The sequence below is a fragment of the Polistes dominula genome, unplaced genomic scaffold, assembly GCF_049000335.1.
Source record: "Polistes dominula isolate Pdom_NZ unplaced genomic scaffold, Pdom_raw_medaka contig_82, whole genome shotgun sequence".
Taxonomy (NCBI): Eukaryota; Metazoa; Arthropoda; class Insecta; order Hymenoptera; family Vespidae; genus Polistes; species Polistes dominula.
Window position 1 is genome coordinate 3421967 of NW_028301046.1, and position 19300 is coordinate 3441266.

Consider the following 19300-nt stretch of genomic DNA (forward strand, 5'->3'; position numbering starts at 1 on the left):
TTAATCGTGACTTGATTAAGGTATATCCTACTTGGAATACGACGATGGCATTTAATCGTTCGATAGAAAACGAATTTGCGAAAGCGAGAAAGAGATATAAGGATGGATAGAGATAAAAAAGAAATAAAAATGAAAGGGTGCGAGAGAGAACGAGGTGAAAGGAAGAGGTGGTGGATGAAGAGGGAGGGAGGGAGGGAGGGAGGGGGAGGGTCGATCGGTCGTCGTCTCCCGTGGTGAAAAACAATTTCCTTTCTCGTTGGACGAGATGGATAGCCCCTAGGGCATCCTCATTTGCATAAGAATATAGACCGCGATATTGACCGATGGCGTCATCGTTTACAAACCGAGTGGGACTAGGACTTTCAACGTCGCACACGTGCCAACTTTTCCTTTTTTTCTTCTTCTTCTTCTTCTTCTTCCTCTCTTTTTACCCTTTCTCCGACAGAGGGAATTTTTCTAAAAAAAAAAAAACTTTCGTCTTTGCAAATCTTTGCAAAGTACTTTTTACATCTCGGAAACACTTTAATCTAACATACTATGTATTATCAGTTTTCGTTAACGATTAACACTTAGCATGCGGGTATACTTCGTTGTCAAGTTATGCGTGCAGCGGACGTTTCTGCGTGAATCACGTGAGAGTTTGGTGAAAAATTTCTTGTATCTTATTTACTGCATCTTTGTCGAATTATATAATACATATGCATTGAAAAATATCCAATTCATCATATACATAGCTAAGATCTCTGTCCACTTCACTGTGTGTGTGTTGTAATTATACCTTACCCACTATCTACCACAAATCTAGTAAATACGTATATTTACGTTATCCGCGCTCCAGTGACAGATTGAGAAAAACGTAAAAATACGTTTCCCGCATTCCATGTGTTAAAAATAACTTAATGATAATATTCTTTATCATTCGCATAGAATAAAGATGGTTTGATCATTCTAAACATATGTTTTTTTTTTTTTTTTGGTGCAGACCTAGATTACTATATCTATAGGTCTCCTTTCCATTCTCTATTTCGTTCGTTGATCGTTTTCTCTTTCTCTCAAATTGTACCGTATCATCCCCCTTCATCCTACTTGCTGAGCAAATGATTTGATTAGAGAACAATGGCTTTCCATTAACAATCCTGTCCTCCTTCACCTCCACCTCCTTATTCCATCTGCCTGCTTGCTTGCCTGTCTATTCCTCTCCTACCCGTCGACTGTTCGTTCTACTGTCTGTCAGCTGACGAACCCTGTACACCAACGAGTACAACCACGACGATGATTACGAAGAAGACAACCAAGACAAACAAGGCTGTGTTGAGCAGAATAAGGGGAATACTTTTGCCCTAACGTGTTGATGTCATAGGCGCCAATGTTCGTTCACTCTCTGATACAACCGAGCTTGTTTGAGAAAGTTCAACTAACGATTCGATAAAAAAAAAAAAAAAAAAAGAAAAGAAAAGAAAATCCGTCTGGATTGAATCAGCTTAAATAAATAATTCTAAGCTCACGTTAAAGCTCCTTCTTCTTCTACACTGTTCTTTGAAAATATTTCTCTACTCGTGGTTGTGTCGTAGAACATTGTTAGATTATTCCAATAGAAAATGTTTACGGAAGCCAAAGTCTTGTTGGATTTGTTGTTTCTGCCATGTTAGATTTCGTCGAGTTTTCATCTCTTTAAACTAACGAATACGTCTAAACGCGTTAGATTATTATCCTGAATAATTTTCAATCTACGCTATCGTAAATTAGTTTTTGATTAATTGTTGATAAGGTTAATTCTTTGACAAATACACACACACACACACACAAATATTTTCTTAATATAATTCTATTCTTCAAATTTTCATAATTTCTAATAGGATTCATACGTAACGTATATACACGTATATACATATATCTACACATACGCATAAACCATTTATATATATATATACTCGTACACGTAGGGTACACACACGGGATCGATATAATTCTGTTTGGAAAGTCGATTAATGGACGTGCATACGTTCGCTCGTCGAATACGGATGCAACCACGTTAAATTTCAATGCACGAACTCGCTTGGAAGATCGCATTTCTAGATTTGCCGTTAATGTATTTCGTGTGGTTCATGTCGGCTCTTTGTTACTCTCTCTCTCTCTCTCTCTCTCTCTTTATCTATCTATTTTACTTTTTAGTTTCTTTTTTTTATTTCTTTTACTCTTTTTTTTTCTTTATATTGTGACAGTCGTTGAAATTTCAGTTGGAAGATAGGTAGAGGTAATCGAGAAACCCTGACGAGGAAATAGGCTATCGATCCTCGTGGACATTGACTCGTTGAAAACGCGGTGCATCGCGAGGTGACGTAGCGATTGCTAGTTCACGATAACAGAAGCAAATTTCCTACGTCATTTGTGACGTTTCGCTTTCCTTCTCCTCTTCACCTACTCTTCACCTCTTCCCTCTCTCTTTTTATCTTTTTTTTTTTTTTTCTCGAGTCATTCTCTACTTTATCACAGTTTTCTGGACGAGCAACCGAACTCTTCTCAAGACGCATTTATTTGAAACGAACGTTTTCCTACGATATCGAACAAATTCTTCACGTCTCATCCTATCACAACTTCTTTCAATTTGAAACATTTTATTTTATTTATTTATTTATTTTTTTTTTATTTTGTTCATCGATATTCTGCAATCGGAGATGGACGATACTGTTATAACGTGGGATTTGGTGAGTGGGTGTAAAACTTTCTAACAAACGTTGATGCCAGGATTTTCTAATTAAAAATATATATATATTTTATCTCAATTAATTGTTATTTATTTTTTTTTGTAATTTCATTCATTTTAACAATTAAAATAATAACAAGTTACAAAATGCGTTCTTTTTCTATTTTTTTAAATGTTACAACGTATTTACAAACTATTAATTTCTTACGTAATTATTGAACTTTTTACAAGAAAAAAAAATTCAAATACAAATATATATTTAAAGAATGTACTTTTAATTATCATTTAATTAACATTAAATTAAAAAAAAAAAGAAAATATAATACTTTTGAGAAGAACTTTTTTTTGATGTGTCATGATGTATGTACTACTTCATCGTTCGTTCAGTAAAAAAAAAAAAAAATAGAGAGAGAGAGAGAAAGATAGTAGTGGGGTGTTCAAAATCGTGAAAACCAAAAAGCACTCGTCCTATATAAGTAAAGAGGAGACGAGCCATCTCGAAGAAGTAAAAAACAGGAAGAAAAGATACAACGGGCAACTACGCACTCATTGTTCACGACCGTCGTGATCAAACGCGTCCTCGTTCGTTCGCTTGGAATTTTTCTTCTTTTTTTTTTTTTTTTACAGAGAAAGGGTTAGAGAAAGAGAAAGAAAGATAGAGAGAGTAAATGAGGGTGGGTGTGGGTGGTTGAAGGGGTGGGATTTGGTGCGCGTGCACCATGTGTTTCCATCCGGCCTGCTTTATAATACGCTTCGCTATTTTCTTTCTCTTTCTTCTTTCTCCTTCTCTCTCGCCTATTTTTTTTTCCTTTCCTTTTGGGTGTGATAGTAGGCACACGTTGCACACACCGTTCATTTACCTCCTTCCCCCAAGTTCTTTGCTCGTCACGACGGAACTATCCACGCGCGCATTTTCTTTTTTTTTTTTTTTCATGCAATGCAACGCATGTAGTAATATGTTTACTTTCGTGCCAGATGGAAAAAATATTCTTCCTCTTTTTTTTTTTTTTTTTTTTTTCTTTTTCTTTTCTTTTCTGTGTTTTTCTCTCTACCTTTCTTTTTTTCACTCATTCTCATATTCTTCTCCAGGTTTTCTCGCATCATTCGCATTTTTTTACGTTCAACAAATTTTCACTGGAATTATCAAATAAAAATCTTTTTCTCCTTGTTATTACTCGCAAATTTTTCTCTTTTACGATTTTTATATATACATGCATATAATTTACATAAGTATTTAGATGGATATGCATATTATGCATATTATCTGTTAGAAATAGGTCAAAAAATAATGCAAACGACTAGTTGATTTGATTGAACTTAATTTCTACCAAATTATCATTCATAATAATTAAAATCATCGTGTAATTTGTCAATTGGTGGTTAAACTAATAATAAAATATTTATTTAAAAAATACCGAAGAAATAAAAGAATATAATAGAAAGAATTTGAAGACCATAAAACGGTTTGTCAATTAGCATCGGTCGCTTTCTGTAACATTCAGCGTTAGTAGTTGGGCATGAGTACAGGAAAACGCCTAATCTCGTGGTTTGCGACAACTTGTCGAGTAAGTACATTATCGTGCGCTTAGATTTCACACTCTCCTAGGTGGAGTCAGATTAGCGCAGCCAAAGTCACTTCTAGGTGTAGCGCTAAGTGCGTCACTAAGTAAACGAAACTAAGCAAAGGACGTGTGTAAACATTCTGCCTGTCCTGTATATATATATATATATATATATATATATATATATATATATATGTATGTAGGGATTTTAATTTATTTAGGGTGAGAGGTGCGAGGTGAACATACACCCAGTTTAATCCTACTAATAAGATTTATTTAAAACAGGTATTAGAAAAGGTACAATATTAATTTCACAATCTTACGGTTACAACTTAGATGAGCGACTGAATTCTTATGACTGTTACAACTGATACAACTGCGACTGTTACAACTGATATCTAACTACGGCTACGACTGCTACTGTTCTACTTCTACGACTGACACTCCATTGCTTCTACCACCGAGACTCTACTCTCTTATTCCTTTCCATGTCTTTTATATCAGAAATCACCTACACCCCTTTTTGAGAGGGAAGAAGCTTACAAATCTAACTGACCAATAGCATAAGGATCCACCCCATAGTCCACCGACAGGTACAGCCTATGGTTTTTTCGGTAGTGGGAACTATGCATACAGCAACTTAATCTAGCACATCGGAATGTCACACCTTTTATGGCATCGCCTATGTTTACACAGGTATCGGAAATTCTTCAAAGGGTCACTACACTGCACACATGGTTTTTTATTACACCAATATCCTAATAACCCTCAAGGTTCGTTTATGGTTTTATGGCCCAACTAATCTTTTCTTTTAATCTGGATAGATTTCTCTTTTTCAAATAAAATGAGATCTATAGAAAGGACTGAATACCAGCTTTTGTCTATCTCTGCTACACTTAAAACTCTCCTACATTCGGCCATTCTGCGAATCTTCGGTCCCCGAAGATTGAGTTTCTTCTTCGTACTGTTTATCGCGTTCTTTTCTTTTTCTCAACAGGCCGTTTTCCAACGTGAAATCTTCATATGGTCGTGGTTCTGCAATCGTCCTAATCGCTTCTATTTTCTTTTCTTCGGATATCAACATTGTTTCGTCTTTTTCAATCTCTTCTTCTTTGATTTCTCCCGTGGGTTCCACCTTAACCGTTGTTTTTATTTTTTCTGGAATTACAACTGCAGATACTGTAGGCTTTTCAAGCTTACTTTTTACAACATCTATCATTGGTATTCTTTCTTTGCTTTCTTCCACCGTGATCTTTATCAAATCTTCTACAATTTTTATTTCTGGTTGGATTTCTGCTTCCTCTTGTATTTTTTCAACATGTTCAGCTAATACTTCTTCTTTAATCTTCATTTTTTCCTGTACAACATCTTCTTTTAATTCCTCTTGGTCTACTGGTTCTGCGATCTCTTCTTTGGCTGGAGGCACGATTTCTACTTTTTCGTCAAACTCTTTAAATTTTTCAACTTCACTAGGTGAGACACTTTCGACACTTTCTTCCAAGTATTGCGTTATCTGTTCGTATAAAATTTCTTCATCACACGGAGCTAATCTACGCGATTTTAACACTACGGATTTATCATCATGCAACTTAATTCGTACTCCTATCGAAGTTTTTACCTTTTCTACGGGTTTATGATCTTTAATCAACTGATTTACTTCCTTCGCACACTGTGGTCTAATATCTAACTCACGCACCGTTATATCAAAAACACCTTTCGCTGTCTCTTCGTTCAACACTGTGTCGGCGTCTTCTTCGTCGACGGATCTTGCATAATCTTCTTGATCGGCGTGGTTCTTAATTTCTTCTTCTACATCTTCTCGTTCGGCGTGGTTCTGAACTTCTTCTCCTCCATCTTCTCGTTCGGCGTGGTTCTTAATTTCTTCCTCTACATCTTCTCGTTCAGCGTGGTTCTTGATTTCTTCTTCTACATCTTCTCGTTCGACGTGGTTCTTGATTTCTTCTTCTAAATCTTCTCGCTCAGCGTGGTTCTGGATTTTTCCCTCCTCTTCGTTTTCTCGTATTGTACACATTTTCACAACTTTATCCTGTATCGCCATCGACTTTGAATCTTCCGAAGCGGCGATAAGGTTGACACGCTTTTCACAAGCCTTTGAAATGTGTCCAAATTCGTTACAACGGAAACATTTTGGACCTTTCTCTACCATCGGACATTGTTTTATATTATGATCGAGTGAACCACACGAGAAACATCGTAATTTTGTCATCTTAACTTCCTCCGTTCTTCTTTCTCTTTTGTCAACATTATCACCTCTGCTTGAACTCTTCGTAGCTCTTGACTTTCCTTTCATAATGTCGTAAATTTCCATATTTCTTTTTAGTTCTTCTAGAGATCGTGATTGATACAGAATCCCTTTATTCATCTCATCGTCTACCACCCCATTAATTACGTATTCTATCAACGCTCTTTCTTCTACTTTACCAAATGCTGCTATTCCCTTCATCACGTAGATATATTGACGACCTGTTTCGTCCGGCCGTCTCTTTCTTTCAACCAACTGAGCGTGAATCGTCGCGCTACTGACATTATCTTTAAACTCACCAGATAACTTCCTTTTTAAAACTGTCCACGAGATGATACCTTGCTCTGATTCTACAAATTGCTTAGCGGAACCTCGCAGCATCAGTTTTCCATAGATCAACTTTTGCAGATCGTTCCATTGAAGGATTTCTGCCATCTCTTCGAATTGGTTTATCCACTTCTTTACTGAGACTAGACCATCTCCATCAAATTTTGGAAGACTATCTTCCACATCTCGAATCGAAAAAGGCGATGGTGCACTTCTCTTCGTTTTTTCGTATTCATATTCCGATTCTGTGTCTTCGTCCATCTCTTCGTCTGTTTCTTCGTCTGTTTCTTCGTCTGTTTCTTCGTCTGCTTCTTTATTTATTTCTTCGATATGTGTGAGCAGTCTCTTTCTTAATATTTCCTTCGTGCCGCTTGTTGATAACTGCCGCTTCCTTGCTTCTGCTTTTAATTCAACTGATTTCATTTTCCCAATTATTTCTTTTGTCAACTGAGACTTCTTATTTTTGCAACCTTTGTGGACAACCGTTCTGTCCAATTCTTCACCTGAGCCGCCGTCTACGGAATCTACGTGTGCGTCGGGCATCTTACGTTGTTATTTAATTAATTGCTTCACAACTTCACAACTGAACAACTTTGCAACATTACAAATTTTCAAATTCGCAAATTGACAATTTGGCAACTTGACAACTTTACAACTTTACAACTTTACAACTTAACAAATTGACAACTATGCAATTTGACAACTTTGCAACTTAACAACTTTGCAACTTAACAACTTTGCAACTTAACAACTTTGCAACTTAACAACTTTCGTTATGTGAAACTAACAGTAACTTTCTCTTTTACCTTTTCAATCCCGGACGAGCCCCCAAATGTAGGGATTTTAATTTATTTAGGGTGAGAGGTGCGAGGTGAACATACACCCAGTTTAATCCTACTAATAAGATTTATTTAAAACAGGTATTAGAAAAGGTACAATATTAATTTCACAATCTTACGGTTACAACTTAGATGAGCGACTGAATTCTTATGACTGTTACAACTGATACAACTGCGACTGTTACAACTGATATCTAACTACGGCTACGACTGCTACTGTTCTACTTCTACGACTGACACTCCATTGCTTCTACCACCGAGACTCTACTCTCTTATTCCTTTCCATGTCTTTTATATCAGAAATCACCTACACCCCTTTTTGAGAGGGAAGAAGCTTACAAATCTAACTGACCAATAGCATAAGGATCCACCCCATAGTCCACCGACAGGTACAGCCTATGGTTTTTTCGGTAGTGGGAACTATGCATACAGCAACTTAATCTAGCACATCGGAATGTCACACCTTTTATGGCATCGCCTATGTTTACACAGGTATCGGAAATTCTTCAAAGGGTCACTACACTGCACACATGGTTTTTTATTACACCAATATCCTAATAACCCTCAAGGTTCGTTTATGGTTTTATGGCCCAACTAATCTTTTCTTTTAATCTGGATAGATTTCTCTTTTTCAAATAAAATGAGATCTATAGAAAGGACTGAATACCAGCTTTTGTCTATCTCTGCTACACTTAAAACTCTCCTACATGTATATATGTACAAAAGTTACACATACTACCCCCATACTGCACTGAGAAACACACGTACTTTTCTATATATATACGTATATAATATCTATCTCTTTATAAACATGTCTTCAACTACATATGGATTAGTGCATAAGTATTCGCATCACACCTCGATGATTAAGAGAAGACATACGGACAGATAAACAGACAGACAGACAGACAGACAGACAGACAGACAGACAGACAGACAGACAGACAGACAGACAGACAGACAGACAGACAGACAGACAGACAGACAGACAGACATACAGACACATACGAGGTAGAATCTCCTAAGGTAATTTTTGTTTCTCTATTTCACTTACGTACCTTGGTATTTACGCGTATGTGTATTGTGTTGATCCGTAAACTAAATAATTTCTCAGCTAACATTGTAAAAGCTTTATTATTATTATTATTATTATTATTATTATTATTATTTTTAATTTCTTTTTATCATTTGTTCTTTGCAAAAGTTTGAAATAATATCGGACGATGACACTTTCTCGTTGATTTTTTTTATAAACGATGAAATACCACACCTATGATGGAACTAGTTATAAATGAAGTATTACAAATACCAAAAATTTAAGACAACACGTGACAAAATATTCACACTACTCCCTAACAGTTATTTAGTTTTTTCTTTCTTTTCTTTTTGTTCCTTTTATACAAAGTTTGCGATAATACCGAACGACAATTTCATCGATCTTATTTTAGTTGGAATCATAAAAGTATATCATAGAAACTAGATGATAATATATATATATATATATATATATATATATATATATATATATATATATATATATATATATATCTGTCTCTCGAATAGGAGAGTTACCGAAATTTCGCGTATTTTTTTTTTTTATTTCGTGCGTGTGCGTATGCGTATGCGTGTACTGGTGGGTGCATACAATGAAGTAGTACTCGCAGTGCTAACAATTTGTCCATTTCGAAAAAGTTGTTGTCGATCTCTCTCTCTCTCTCTCTCTCTCTCTCTCTCTCTCTCTCTCTCTCGTTTCGAACGTAAGCCGTAAAGTATCGTTACGCGTACTCGACTCGGTCGTATAAAACGATCGGGGTCGCGACTTCCGCGTCGGAACGACGCTGCATTTTTCCCCAATGCTGATCCCCCTTTCTACTACTCCCTCCCCCTTCTCCCCACTCTCTCTCTCTCTCTCTCTCTGTATATATGCGAGTAGAAGAGAGAGAGAGAGAGAGAGTGGTGTTTCTCCTCGTCGTAGTTCGTACATTTTCATTTGGATCTGAGGGCGAGGGGGGGGGGTGTTATGTGTGTGCAACGAGACTAAGAGAGAGAAAGAGAGAGTCAACAAAAAAAAATAAAAAATAAAAAAAGACAAAAAAAAAAACCATACGCACCAATCGTGCGTCGGCGTCAGTTCTTTCAAGCAAGAGAGTAAATGTATAACGATGATGGTGATGGTAGTTTGGTGGTAGTGGTACTACTACTATTACTGATACTACTGCCAGTGAATATGGGTGGGAATGAAATAGTAGGATGAGGATGAGGATGAGTATGAGAGTGAAACGGTTTCGGTCGCGACGCTAGAGCTGCGCCCGTAATTTCGGGTCCGCGTTAAATGTCAACCGATTTCGCATTTACGCCCGGCTGTCAGTTATTACCGAACAGAAGTATGACGCAGCCAGCAGTGTAAATAATTCAGAGCTCAATTACGCAAATTGCGAGGTAGTGTACCCCCCGCCTCTCCCTCTCCTTTCCCCCTTCCTCCCCCTTTAAACCTCTACGTTCTCCCTATCTCTCTCTCTTTCTCTCCTCTTCATCCAACGAGCACACCACCACCATCACCACCACCACCACCCCCTTTCCGTCGGTACGACCAACCTCGTGTGACCGTTCCGCGCCACTTCATTCGTTTACTCCTCTCTCTCTCTCTCTCTCTCTCTCTCTCTCTCTGTGTCTGTCTCTTTCTCTCTTACTCTCTCACTCTCTTTGGAAGGGACGACGAATCGAGTGCAGCTCAACGACGAGCCACTTGGTTACGTTCCATCGAGTGATACTTCAACGACCCACAGATGTTTTTAGTAGAAAATCAAGCAAGGATGCTACCCCGTTGGTTTGAATTTTCCTGAAAATTATCCTTATGAAATCTTATCAAAGTTACACACACACACACATACATACACATACACATATCGAACTAACTCGTCCCAATTTTCAGGAACATATATGCATTCGTTCTTATTACTCGTATGCGTTTTTTCCTTTTTCTTTTTGCTATATAGGAAATGGAAATGGTCGAATACCAGCGAGCAAATGGCTTCCGATGATGGTGGTGGGTGGTGGTAGTGATGATGCTACTTTTCGTTTGTTCGCGTGCGTGTTTCATGCCAGACTCGTTTCTGTGTTTCTCTTGCTTTGTTATTGGATAATAATTGGACGTTTAATATGTGTGCTGTGTTACTATTATACCTTGTGCTTTTGACGATACAATTTGTTCAGCTTTCTTCCTTGAACCATCCTCCCAACTCTCCTTGTCACATTTGCTTTAATTAATAAAGTAATTGTGCAAGAACAGCTTTTTTTCTTCTTTTCTTTAATAATACAATCTAATTTGAAGTATTTTTTTATGTATAATTTTTTTTTTTTACATTTATTTCATGCACCATGTGTATATATATATTTGTATTTTCTTTTGATAAGAATTAATGCGACTAACCACATAAAAGAACCGTGTAGTTAATTATTTATTTTTCGCATCTTTATTTTAACATTATTGACGCGTAGTACTTAGCGATAACAGATTCTCGATTATTATCGTTAAGCGTGATAAGAAATGGTGTCGGTGTCGCTTTGATGACATATACTCTTAATGTTTATGTTAGATTAACGACGTGTTAGACGTTATATGAACGATCGACTTACGCATAAGAAGCAGATTGTGTATGTGTCGCAATGTGTTAACGTCGTCGTTGTGTTAAACCCGATAAAGAAAGGAAAGTGGATTGCATTGGAGAATAAAAAATAGATTAACGTATCCGTTTTATCAAAAGATATAGTTTGCTCTTATAGATTATGATGTTAAAAGATTATGACAAAAAATAGGTGCGACCTAACTCTTCGTTTTATTATCGAAATGTACAAATTTGTGAAGAAAATTCTGAAATGTTCCTTAAAAAAAATATATATATATATGTATAATAAAATTTGAATAAATCAAATGAACCAAAAAGTAAAACTATGTATGCATAGATACACGAATAGTGCAAACCGATCGTCGCTATATAACATAGAAACGAATCAAAGAGGGAAGAAAAAAAAAGAAATAACAATTGTCATGCCCATACGAATATATAGACACATATAGAAATACTCAGGAACTAGGAAGAGAAGGGGAGGGGGAGGGTTGATTCATCTCGTTTCGCGTATTTTCAGTATTTCCTTCTATTTTCTCTCGGCTGCGTTTGCACAGTTAGAAAGAATAAAAGAATGAGATAGAAAGAAATAAGCGAACAGTCACGTACTCGTACGCTCGTGATTATTTAAACCGCATGCGGGTTTCCCCCGTTTCCACCGGTGGTCATCTTATTAACGTTCAAGATGGCTTCCAGTTTTTTTTTCTTTTCCCATTGGCATACTCCTTCTCCTGCCTTTTCCCTATCAAAATGGGATCAACGTAGGGAAAGAGAAAAAAAAAAAGGAAAAAGTGAGAATGATAGAAAGAGAGAAGGAATCTGGTAAAAAAAAAATTATCGTCCTTTAACCAAAAAAAAAAAAAGGAAAGAGCAGGTAGTGATGGCAGGAAAGACAGACATAGGGAGATGAAGTGGGGGAGGGTAGAGGTTTTTGAAGGAAGGAAGGAAGGAAGGAAGGAAGGAAGGAAGGAAGGAAGGAAGGAAGGAAGAGATTCGCGAAAGTTTGGAATTAACGAGGGATAGGACTCCAACGTTGGCAGGGAAAGTTTTGCGCAGGCTATTCAACTTTCAGCCGTATAACCATCCTCCCACTTTCATCCTATCCTTCTTCCTTCCTACGGGCTCGAAGACGCGTACCATAATCCGGGGGTAACAACGTGCCAGAAAATACCAGCACTCCGGCAGAGCGGCCACACCGCGGGCTGCTTGCTTCCACTCTCTCTCTCTCTCTCTCTCTCTACTTTTCCCTTCAAATCCTTTCCAAGTTTTCCCACTGATTTATCTTCTTCTTCTTCTACTACTATTTCTTCTCTTTTTCTATGTATCTATCTGTTTGCTTTCTTTTTTTTTTTCTAACACCTCTTTGTCCAGCCACTACACACACAGACATACACTTTAACGTTTGCTGCTACTTTTGGCTGGAAGCTTTTGCTGCAGTTGTTCGTATTATAGCTACTGACCATTTCTTCTTCAACATTCATTGACAAAGATCTATTAACTCCCGTGGATTTGATCGTCTACCTGGGTCGATGAAAACGTGACTCGAATTGAAGAGAAGCACGCAGCACCAGCAGCACACACTATATACGTACGATTAATTTGCCGACGTGTCTACTGGTCTGCGCAGTAGAGAAATTCGTGCTCCGAATTTCCGCTTCTCGATGAGATATATTACTCTCTAATTACCTTTTCTCCTTTCTCTTTTATTTCATCCTGCTTATTTCGCTTTAGTATATATATATATAAGTTTTCATACTATAATTTTTTTGTATTTATAGGTATTATTAGCAATGATCTATTTTAACATTTCTTTTATTTATTTATTTTTTGTTTATAACACTGATCGAACTTTCTCTTTTCACTCGCAAAGTTTATTATACCAACGACGATGAGATGATATGTATAATCAATGGTGAAATATCGTTTGACCAATCGATATCTATCGATACCTATCGTGTTACCTTGCTTGTTGTTTCATATGTTAAAAAGGTTTTCTCTCTCTTCTATCTGTCTATTTGTGTGTAGGTATGTGTGTGTATTACGATATACGATCTTACGCGTGAAATTTATCCTCGTAAATTATTAGTAAACCACCGAGAGTTTACGAACGATTTAACGTGCAACACCGAGAATCATATTCGCAATCCAAGCGAAAGTGTTAACGAGATGTTGCCGACGACGATTTATCATTATCACGGTAAGGCAGCAATTACCAAGACTGAGATTCTAAATTGTTTTTATGAAGGATTCGAACGTACTAGTACCAATGAACAACACACCTACCACCATCTCTACTACCGCCACTATCATCGATAGATGGATTGGTTTAACCAACGTTAATTGCTGTGAATCTTCAGAAGATTGATTCGGAGTAGCCCTAACGTGCAATCGACTAATTCATTCATAGACATCGTTGCATCACGCCACTGCAATAATAATCGTATATAGAACTTGGTAATATACGTGCACCGCATTGCGTCTTTTTTTTTTCTTTTTCTTTTTCTAATTAATAAGATTATTATATTTTCGTAACTTTCTAAAATATTACGATCGAGTCTCGTTGATTTTTGTTGTATTTTTTTTTTTTTTTTTTTTTGTTAATATCCAATTATTCTCATTTTTTCGCATTAGAATTAAATTAATGTAATCATTTTTGATCATAAAAAAAGAAAAAGAAAAAGAAAAGAAGTATAATTGAAAGTAAACGAGGTGTGATAAAATGAGTAAACATTAGATGGTTCGATAGGCATGAACTCAACATTATTACATACACATATTTACTTTTTGTACTTAAAAAAAGAAGGAGGAGGGATAACGTGTTACACGCATAAACATATATATAACATACTGCACATGCAGAAGAACAACGTACGTTCGTTTTACACGTAACACTTTTGTTAACAGGTAATACGGCCAATTCGTTTTACGTTTTACTATTTATCTTTTTTTTTTGTTCTTTTTTTCTTTAGTCGTCTTTTTTTTTAGTGTGCTCTGTAATCCATTAGAAACTCCATTAACCTTTATTAGTCTCGTTACGTCAGGAGGAGAATCGTGCAATCGGTAAAAATAGCGCAAGAACCTTCGATAGATTTTTCCGTAGAATCGTGAGGGTCTTCATAATAATATAAAACACATACACACACACACACACACATATACACGTTAAAGATAGAGATAGAAAGATAGAAAGATAAAATGAAATAGAAAGAAAAACAGACTTAATGGTCAGACATAATGGTCAAGCGTGGGTGGTGGTACGTTAGGATAGAAGGAAAAAAAGAAATAAAATATCATGCTTTTGCGTCTTTCTATTCTTTGTTGATGTTCGTCGTTCAAGGTAGTTAAACCTGAATAAGGAAAAACGTTCTTGTAGAATTAATCTTACAAATTTTAGAGAAAAAGAAAAAACAAAATTCTTGTCGCCAATCTTGACGACACATTTGTATTCACCACCTTTGTTCTATGTTTTCAAATGACACCTTTCTGTGACATTTGTAAACTTGTTCTCTTATTTGTTTCTTCTTTTTTTATTAAATTATATTTTCTTTTTTTTTTTCTTAAATGTTTGTTTAATCAGAACAACGATGTTATAAAATGTGAACGGGTTTTATGATGCCCACGGATTTTATTTATTTTTTTTTCTTTTGAAATTCTTTAATGAAGCCTTCCAAGTTATCTAATTGTAAGAAAATGTTTACTTCCTCGAGCGGAGATTTTTTTTTCTTTTTTTTTTTTTTTTTTTTTAAGATGGAAGAATGTAAGATCATTTGCTTACCATTAGTCGTTTTCTTTAAGCATTGCACTCCTACGTTCAGTTCCCATCGACAAGGTGCGAAACGAATTAGAACGATTACGTGAAACATCTTACTCAACACTCGCTTAGGTTATCCTCTAAGATCGAGTCGAAGAGAATTTCAAATCGTTAGATAATAATCCGAGATAAATTGCGTCTTTTATTTATTTCTTCCTACTGCTCGTTTATAGCATACACATTTCTTTTTTTTTAATTCTTTTATTATTAACGAAGAATAATTAAATAAGATTTTTAATTATCATTATTATTTCTCAACACGTTTGCAAAATGTTTCGAAACTATTAGGTATATATATATATATATTGAAAAATAGAAATAAGTTTTGTATCGAGAACAAAATTATTTCTATGTTGGATCTATGTCTGACAATTTTTTTAACATATATACAAACACACACACGAACATACACTGACGTGTATAAAAAAAAAAAAGAGAATTCTCGTGACCTGTACGCAATGTGTTAAATTAGCAAATTCGATTTGAATGGAAAAAAGGAGGTGGATGAGGAAAAAAGGGGTGATGAAATAGTAGATGTGTATATATATATATATATACGCCGACAGTGAAATTTTTCTACGAATGAATAGTTCTAGTAGAAAGAATAGGGAACTGCAAATTGCATTTTCATGCGTTTTCAGCAATTTCGCGATAACGAAATAGTTACTACGTATTCTTTCTTTCTTTCTTTACTTTTTCTCTATTACTTTCTTTCTACCCATCTTCCTTCCTTCCTTCTTTTCAATTTTTTTTTTCTTTCTCTTCCTTTCCTTCTTTATCTATTTTTTTCCCCATACCCTTTACCACCACCCATCGCTTTTTCCTCCTTTTTTTTTTCTTTTTTTTCGAAGCTTTCTTATTTAACCGTGACTTCGGTATTCCGAGCCGTTTCGTTCCTCATTAAATTCCATTCTTCATAACCGAACCCTTTTAATTGTCGGCGTTATAATCAACGGTACACTTGCGGTTTTTATTTCTCGTCAAGAGAGAAAGAGAGGGAAGTAGAGTAATCAGTCGTATCTTGCTATTATACAAATGGGGTTTCATTCTACGAACATTTTTCTCATAAATTTATCCTTTAGTTTTTTTTTTTATCAATACCGATTAGATTATATATCAAACGTTGAGAGCACCGATATCAAATAATCTAATATCGTTTTCTCTCTTTCTCTTTCTCTCTATTTTTTTCCCTCCCTTTTTCTCTTCCGATACTCTTGACATTTATCGAACGTATATATTTTCTTTTATTATTTTTTGTTTTTTTTTTTTTTTGTTTTTTCTTCTGTTTTTATTTTTATTTGCTTCTTCAAATATTTGTGTTTTCTCTATATAAAATTCGTAGAAAATTGGAATATCTCTACGTGTAGAGATATAGTTTTAGCGAAAAATGTCGATGTCGATAAATAAATGTGAGAAGTCAAATCGTTTCGTGTTCAAGAGAAAATTCGAGAAGAGGTCATTGGAAATCGTACCAAGGATCTTTCTCCTTTTCCTTCTCCTTCTCTCTCTTTTTTTTTCTTCTACATAGCAGTGCAATATCGTTTATATCGTAATTAGCCTCTTAAAATCTTGACTCGTGACCGTATGCTATATAATATTCTTACTGAAGTACGGGTAAATATATGTAGGACGACGATTATAAAAAAAAATAAGAAAAATATTTTAAAAGAGAGAGAGAAAGAGATACAACTACAGGCTGTTTCAAAAATTACTATAATATTAATTTATTAATAAAAAAATCCTCATATTTTATGATCTATAAATTTCCAATTATAAAATATACTCGAACCTTAAATATCTGTTAAAAAATGAAATAAAAAATAATGATTAAAATCGATATTAGTGATTTACTTTTTAGATAATGTATATATATCTAGGAACATTATAAAGATGGTTCGTTATAATACGAAGTAAGTAAATCCGGTATGATAGAAGAACGTTGTTAATATCGGGAATTAAGAAGATGGAGTGTATAGTGGGGGGGTTGGTTGTTGCGAACAATGGCGATAATAGCGTAAACAACGTTGGATAAGTTGGATAAGCACGTGAAAGTATGAAATAGTTTGTTTATCGACATAGTCTTCTTTCATTTCCTACAGAAGAAAATGTGTAAAAAAAGGAACGATAAGAGAACGATATCGTAGCTCGTAATATCGACTCTTTACGGTTAGTAACGAGGGAACGTCATTTATTTCCTGGCCGGTAGTAGTCTCGTTTCCGGTCTGTTCTCTCGCTAACTCTTTCTTTCTTACTTCTATTCTACTTCTTTTTCTTCTTCTTCTTCTTCTTCTTCTTCTTCTTCTTGTTCTTCTCCTTAGCCCTTTTAATTATCACAAACCGCAGAAACGCGTTCTGAAGCAATCTTTGCTGGCTTTTACGAGGCACACAGCTGTTCCATGCTATCGTTATACTACACGTCGTGTCGTTACGCTTGTCTCACTCATTTCGAACACATAAAACGCATATACCCTTACCTATAGATATATATATACATGGTGTAACCAATATTCGTCTAACTATTTCTAACTTTTATCGCATTTATTAATTTATCTTTTTTCATTTGTTACAGTGAAAATTAGAAATATGTAAGATATACAATTACAATAAAAGTTTACGTTTATATCTCAAAATGATAGACGAATATTAGTCCACCTTGTATATTATAGACACACATATATATGCTACACTAACATATGTTGAGATTCGCGTTTATACGTTCGTGCAAAGGTATAGTCTTATTCTTTTTCTTCTTATTCTCGTTTTTCTTAAAGACTAGACGCGCGTAGGTGGACTCATCTTCTTCTATCTTTTTTACTCGTACATTTTCTTCCTTAACCCTCATGGCCACGAAAGCTCATGAGAGATAAGTAAGTAGCTATATCGTGGTTGTGTGTGTTCTTTCTAACTCTCGTGGTAATTACGTGACTTGCCGTTCGTTTCGTGCTACTTCCTACTTTCGTCTTCTCTCTCTCTCTCTCTCTTTCTCTTCATTTTTTATTTTTTTTATTTTCTCATTCTCACGCGTATTCTTTTCTTTCTGTGTTTTAAAACGCGACAAGGGACACGAGAACGATTTATTAAGCGAACTTCGTAAAAGTCCTTATGTGATTTACGTGTTCCCTCCCATCTCTTTAGAAATGAACCAACACCAATTTACATACCAAACACGGATTTATTTTTTAACACACAGGGGTGGGGAGATCCTTTAAATATTACCATAACTCTCGTTGTGATTTGTCAAGATGAATTCCAACGGTAATAATTGATTTCTTCGTATGTACGAAAATAATATCTCTCTCTCTCTCTCTCTTTTTGTTATAAATGGAAGGGGGAATGTATGTTGTAAATCGTTGTTTATGGAGTATTATTGTTGAAAAGGATGATGATGTGTATGTTAAAACGATGAACATTCTCGCCTTTAAGGAGATTTCATTTTTGAAATTTCATATGTCAGAAAGTAATTAATTAGTAGGAATAATGCTCGTCATGCTCGTTTACTAAGGATGATTACCATCCTTGTAATTAGTCCACGTCTCGTAAAGCATTTAATTGCTCTTTTACCGATCGATCGTTCTAGATCAGAATAAACGACATCTATCTGTTCATATTCTCTCTCTTTCTCTTTATCTTTCTCTCTCTTCTTCTCTTCTCTTCTCTTCTCACTTCACTTCTCTTCCACTTCCACTTCTAGCAAGCAACATCAGCACGCTAGCGAGAATAACGAGCGTGCTCGTGTTAGTGGCTAGGACGAGAGACTAGTTTAGCAGCAGTTATGCGAATGGTGGTAGTGATGGTGGTGGTGGTTGTGATGGTCGTCGTTGCATGGCTCTGCTGCTTCTGCTGTTGTGTTGCTGTTGCTGTTGCTGCGTTGGTCTAGCCGGGCTTTTCTATTCCACGTGAACGGTGCTGGAATCCAGCCGTCGGCGTGGAATACGGTACGCTAATTCACGCTAATCTAATTTGCTGCGAGCCGGCCAGCAACAGCAGCACCACCACTACTACCACTACTACTACTATTACTAGCACTAGCTGCAACAGCGAGAGGTACGAACCGCGAACGAAAGAGCTAGCGAACTAGTAACCTGGGAAGAGAAACACATTTTCGACGATTATCCTTACTATGGATAAATACACCCTAATTCTCTGACGATTCATTTAAATTACTCCA